Source organism: Macrobrachium rosenbergii, chromosome 51 (genome assembly GCF_040412425.1).
Source record: "Macrobrachium rosenbergii isolate ZJJX-2024 chromosome 51, ASM4041242v1, whole genome shotgun sequence".
Classification (NCBI taxonomy): Eukaryota; Metazoa; Arthropoda; class Malacostraca; order Decapoda; family Palaemonidae; genus Macrobrachium; species Macrobrachium rosenbergii.
The window spans coordinates 53,781,651-53,787,882 of NC_089791.1; positions in this window are offsets into that span (position 1 = coordinate 53,781,651).

Below are 6,232 nucleotides of genomic sequence, written 5' to 3' on the forward strand. Positions count from 1 at the left end.
CGAGAATGAATCTTTAACAGATGGGATTTAACACGTTGCCAGTAAACATATAAATGTGAACCTTTCCTGCCTCCGAAATGTTTTAGAAATTGTCCTCCCTCCCTCCCTTAAAAATGCTTGATGGAGTTTGGGGTGTGGTCGAAAAAAAGGGACATGAAAAAACCTGTTTTCTTAAATAGTCTCTCTCTCTTTCCTTTCTGTTGGGATCAGAAGTGAGGGATATAGAATAAAAAATAAGGTGGAAAGTGAGAATTCAAAAATAGGTAAAAAAAATTTGAGAGACTTTATAGCGTTTTCATATTGGCTTTTAGTTTAAGTTTAGAGAAAAAATTCTAGAAAAAATTGATAGAGTTGAAATTGGAGTAAGATAGTATAAGCGCAAATAAAAAGCCTGTATTTCGTTTGTATGCTCTGAAAAAATACCAAAACTAGCAGGATATGTTTGAATAATAATAATAATAATAATAATAATAATAATAATAATAATAATAATAATATATATATTTTTTATCTATCACAGTCATCCTATTCGACTGGGTGCTTTTTATAGTGCGGGATCCGGGTTGCATCCTGCCCCCTTAGGAGTCCATTACTTTTCTCACTTTGTGCGCTGTTTCTAGTAGCACACTTTTCTACATGAGTCCTGGAACTATTTCGGCATCTAGTTCTTCCAGATTCCTTTTCAAGGATGTTGGGATCGTGTCTAGTGTTCCTATGATTATGGGTACAATTTCCACTGACATATTCCATATCCTTCTTATTTCGATTTTCAGGTCTTGATCCTATGGTTTGCGATCAATTTTTTGGCACGTCTTTCTTTCATCTACTCTGGTCGTCCCATCACCTACTCAGGCTATGAGAGTCAACGTCATGAGGGCGCTGTAATCAACCGTCTGGTCCATTGGCACGTATGTTGTCACCCTACCTGTTCTGATACCATAGTCCCAGAGGATCTTTTTGATCGTTTTCGAGATACATCACCCTCAGGCTTGGTGTTCATTGGCCGTGTGTTAGCCAATGAGAAAAGAGATTTCACTTATTACCTACGCCACCACGCAAGCCAGCTGGTGTTTCTTTTGATTGCACAGGCTCCAGTGAGGGCTTTTGTAAAGATATGAAGGAAAAGAAAACCTAGAACTGAATACAACTTTATTACTGCCTTATGTCCTTTTTGGATCTATATTTACATCAAACAAGTTTCTAATACTGGTTCTGTGCAAGCACCGAAACCATTTGCCTTGCCATTCAAGTACAAAGTAATCTGGGGTTTATGGTGTCGTCTTTCATTGCACTTCCTTATAATAAAGGGTCATATGTTTTGGTGATGTTTGTCCATCTATTGTTCTTTGGACATACCCAAAGGTGGTTCTGAAATTGATCTTGTGCCGCTGTTAGCATTCTGACACTGGATGTCACAAAGTATTTCCTTATATATATATATATATATATATATATATATATATATATATATATATATATATATATATATATATATATATATATATACTGTGAGTTCTCCCTCTTGGTCGCTAAAAACGCAGTCATTGCCATGTTTCATCGCTGTTAGCATTCAGTTCTTTGTCTGTCTCATGTACTGTCCGTGCATTGGTTTGTTGTGCCATTCCTCTGTTCTGTTTTTCATTCTCCTGTCTCTGTATATTTCTGGGTCTTTGTCTACTTTTATCAGTCCTTATTCCCATGCACTCCTTAGCCACTTGTCTTCACTGGTTTTCAGATATTGCCCCAGTGCTCTGCTCTCGATGTTGACGCATTTTTCTATTCCAAACTCCATCGTGATGTCCCCAGGTACAATCCGTACAGTCTGGATTAGTGTATCTATTTCCTTGATGCTCTTACCATACAGTTTGATGTCGTCCATGAACATCAGATGGTTTATTCAGTTGCCTCCTTTCTCGAGTTGGTGCTCAGCATCCACCTTCTGCAGTACTTTTGTTATGGGAATTGTGGCTGCTACAAAGAGCAGTGGGGACAGTGAGTTACCTTGAAAGATTCCTCTCCTGATGTTAACCTCTGCTAGTCTTATCCCCGAGCTTGTAAGTACTGTATTCCAGTTGCTCATTGTATTTTTAAAGAAGCTGATGGTATTTTCCTCTGCCTCATATATTTTCAGGCATTCTATTAGCCACGTGTGTGGTATCATGTCGAAGGCTTTTTGTAGTCAATCCATGCCATGCTTTAGTTGGTTCTTTCTTTCTTTACTATTCTTCATTACCATTTTGTCTATTAGAGCTGGTCTTTTGTGCCCCACACTTCCTTCTGTAACCTTTCTGTTGGTGGGGAATGGTGTTTGTATAGCCTTCACTGATGATATCTGTTAGTAACTTCCACATCCACATTATTGGTAGGCAGGTGATAGCCCTGTAGTTACTTGGCTATATTTCCCTTTTCTGTCTTTCTGTTACTGATGTTCTCCCTGTGGTCATCCATTTGGATGCATGGTGGTTTGTGATACAAATGCTGGAGTTGTTCTGCTATTCGTGTGTAGGGCCTTGAAGTTTTGAGCCAGTATCCATGGACTCATCGGGACCTGGGGCTTTCCAGTTGGAAATTTTCTTTAGTTGGTGTCTGACTGTGTCTGTCGTGATATCGGCGAATCTTTGTTTTATCCTCCCCATTTCTTCTCTCTTGATTTCCTGGAGCCATGTTGCATGTTTGTTGTGTGATACCGGATTGCTCCATATGTTTTCCCAGTCTCTTACTTGGTTCGACTTCAGGAATTTCCTGATGGTTGTTTTTCCCTCTTAGTTAGCTGTATAGTCTTTTCTGGTTGGTTGCGAAGAGTTTGTTCTGTTAGTATCCTTTATTCCTGTTCATGTACCGTTGGATCTTATGTGCTTTGGCTTTAAGCCTCTGTTTTATATCTTCTATTGTGTTTTTAGCCTCTTCTCCTGTACTTTGTACTTCTCATTCAGTTCCTCTCTTGTTTTCTTGCTTCTTAGCCTCTTTTCTGCCATCTCTTTCAGTTTACTCAAGTCAGATCTCATCGCCATGATTTGTTTTTCCGGGCTCCTTTTCCAAGGTGGTTGCTGTTTTGGTTTCTGTTGGGTTGGTTGTGATAGTGGTGTTGGGGTTTGTATCCCCAGTATTTGTTTTTGCGATATTGGTGGTGTGGATTAGCCTCATTATTTCATCAACTTCACTTGTTTTTTCCTTAGTTTCTTTGTGTTGTAGGCTTTTTCATGGAGGATCTTTGTTCTTTCAGTATCTGGCTCCATCCATTGTTTCCTCATGTGTTGTTGTTTGGCAGCTCATAATTCATGTTGTTTTCTGTCATTGTCTCTTAGTTCTTTTTGTCCTTCATTGCTGGGTGTTATTTCTCTTTCCAGTTCCTCTCTTTCTGTTGTGGAGAGCCAGTTCTTTTTCTTTATGTTCCTTACTTGGTCTGCCAGCCTCTGTTCTGTTGGAGAGGTGTTATTTCTCTCATTCCAAATGTTGACCAGTCTTCTTCTGTATTCTCTTTCTATCGGGTTGCTTCTGATGTAGCATTTCCATATTTCCTTATTTTCTTCTCTTGTCCATTTCTTCTTCTCGTTTGCATCTGTAGCTCCAGTCTCTGGTTGCTGGTTACTGTCGTTATGGTGGTCAGTTGCTGGATGACAACCTCCAAGTGCCTGACCGTCCCCCCCGCCCCCAACCCACCCCCGTCGATTGGGTTGTTGACCTGGCTGCCGGACGAAGCTCCTCTGTTGCCAGAGGTTCCATTACGTTGTTGTCGTTTATTCTTTCATTTCTTTCCATCATTGCTGAGTTTTGCTATTTAACCCATAGCTGAACCCTACCCCATCGAGAATAGGTACTCATTTAAAGCTGAGTAGATTGAGAAAATTATGGTAAAGATCCTTTCCCAAGGAATCAACGCCGAAGAGAGCCGTCACCCATCCAACGACTGACCAGCCGCATGTTGCTTAACCAGTCCATCGATGAGCTAAACCACTCTGCCACGGCGCCCATTTTATTATTATTATTCAGAAGATGAACCCTGTTCATGTGGAGTAAGCCCACAGGGGAATGACTTGAAATTCAAGCTTTCAACGAGTATGGTGTCCTTGAATATAAATGGGTAAGAAACCTTATTAACGTAGCTTTTGTTTTCTCTTTTTTAAGTCTATAAAAAAACTTAATGAGTATGGCTCTGTGAACCTGAGAATACCAACTCACCCCCCCCAACAAACAAATCCTGATTCAATTATAGGGGTTTCATTGCATCCTGAGTATTGCTTTAATTAAGCTAAATATGGAAAATAATTAGGTGAACCTTTGAGGCCTTTTGTTTAGATCTTCAGTCAGAATGGGTACACATAATCAGACGCTTATGTATACACATACATATATATATACATATATATATATATATATATATATATATATATATATACATAATGTATGTATGTATGTATGTATGTATGTGTATGCATATGCGTGTGATTATGTGACCCATTCTGATTGAAGATCTAAAACAAAACGCTCAAAGGTTCACTCAATTATTTTCCATATTTAGCTTAAGTAAAACAATACTCAGGGTGCAATGAAACCCTATATATATATATATATATATATATATATATATATATATATATATATATATATATATATATATATATATATATATATATATATATATATATGTATATATATAAATCCCACCGTTCATGTGGGAGTCGAACCGTGATATGAGTTGGTTCGACTCTGATGTACACTCGGCAAGAAAAGTGAAGATACAGTTTTTTTAAATCTTCGGACATATATTGCTCAATAATGCGACATCTGGCAACTTTAGAAAGGGGAGGAGCTTCAGTCTTAGTGTGTTGGTTTTTTGCTTGACCTCCTATGACTTTCAATTATATTCTACGATTCTTACATCATTGATACTTAAATACAGTAGTAAGCTTTACAGTATTCGTTCAAGTTGTAATTTGCAGCGACAGTTCTGAGCAAACTAAACATTTTTCGACTTAACCTACCAATTAACCTTACACAAATGAAATTTATGACACCACAATGAACGGAATGCTTCCATAATCGGAAACGCGATCTTCCATAGTGAAATCAAGAGTTAAATTTGAGCAATGTCCAAGGAAAAACGGGGAACAATAAAGGAACGAATGCAATGTTACGATGAGAGAGAGAGAGAGAGAGAGAGAGAGAGAGAGAGAGAGAGAGAGTTGCTGTTGTGTGTTTCTAGGCCTACAGTATATGTAGAGCTACTCATTTCATTATTTTTTTTCTTTTAGAGATTGAGCGATACTATATTTGTATAGTATGTTTTAGCAATGGAGAGAGAGAGAGAGAGAGAGAGAGAGAGAGAGAGAGAGAGAGAGAGAGAGAGAGAGAGAGAGAGAGAGAAAACTATGGTAACGCCAAGAAACATCCAGTTACTTGTGTTTTCCCGCCGAATCGCTCCACACATCATAGAGAACTCTCTTGCGGATTTAAATAGATTTGGTCAATCCTACCGTAGCTGTCACAACATTTACTGCCATTAATTCCAACTGACCTTTAACACCGTGAAATACAAATATGAATGTGTAAAAATTAAAGAAATTATCATTATCTCGTATGATGTTATGCAATAATAAACCAGTCCATAACGGAAAACGAGTAAAATTGCCGTTCTAATAAATAGTACTACACCGAGATATCCACACACTATCTTTTTAGATTCTATGAACGAAGTCATCTGAGAAATTCTGATTACTTCGGACATGCATTTTTGGTGTTTTTAAGTATCTGAACATTTTTGTTTTGCAGATTTAACATATATGATATAATTTGCATTGTATTTTTCATATTCTAGGGTAAATTTACCGAGATTATGTGTTTTCTGTAAGAAAAAATTAAAATTCGATGAACGTGAAATCTAAAGAAAACTGTATCTTCACTTTTCTTGCCGAGTGTACATATTCCCGTCCAATTCAGGTTTTGTACTTAGAATCGCTGTCAACCCATCTCTGTCTGTTTATCTGACGTAGGTTTTAAGCAAATAATGATTTATTGCTTTCTCTGAATTTGCAAAACCCCACCATTATAGATGACTGTTCTTTAGAAATCAATTGCTATTTTCCCCGTGAGGGATGATGGATTAAAATACATTTAATCTTCCAACTGCTAAGACAAGTATGATCTCAGAGAACACTTCAATATATTTCTTATATACTTCGGTTATCGCCTCATTCCTTCACTCCATATCCCGCTTCCATGACACCGAGAGAGA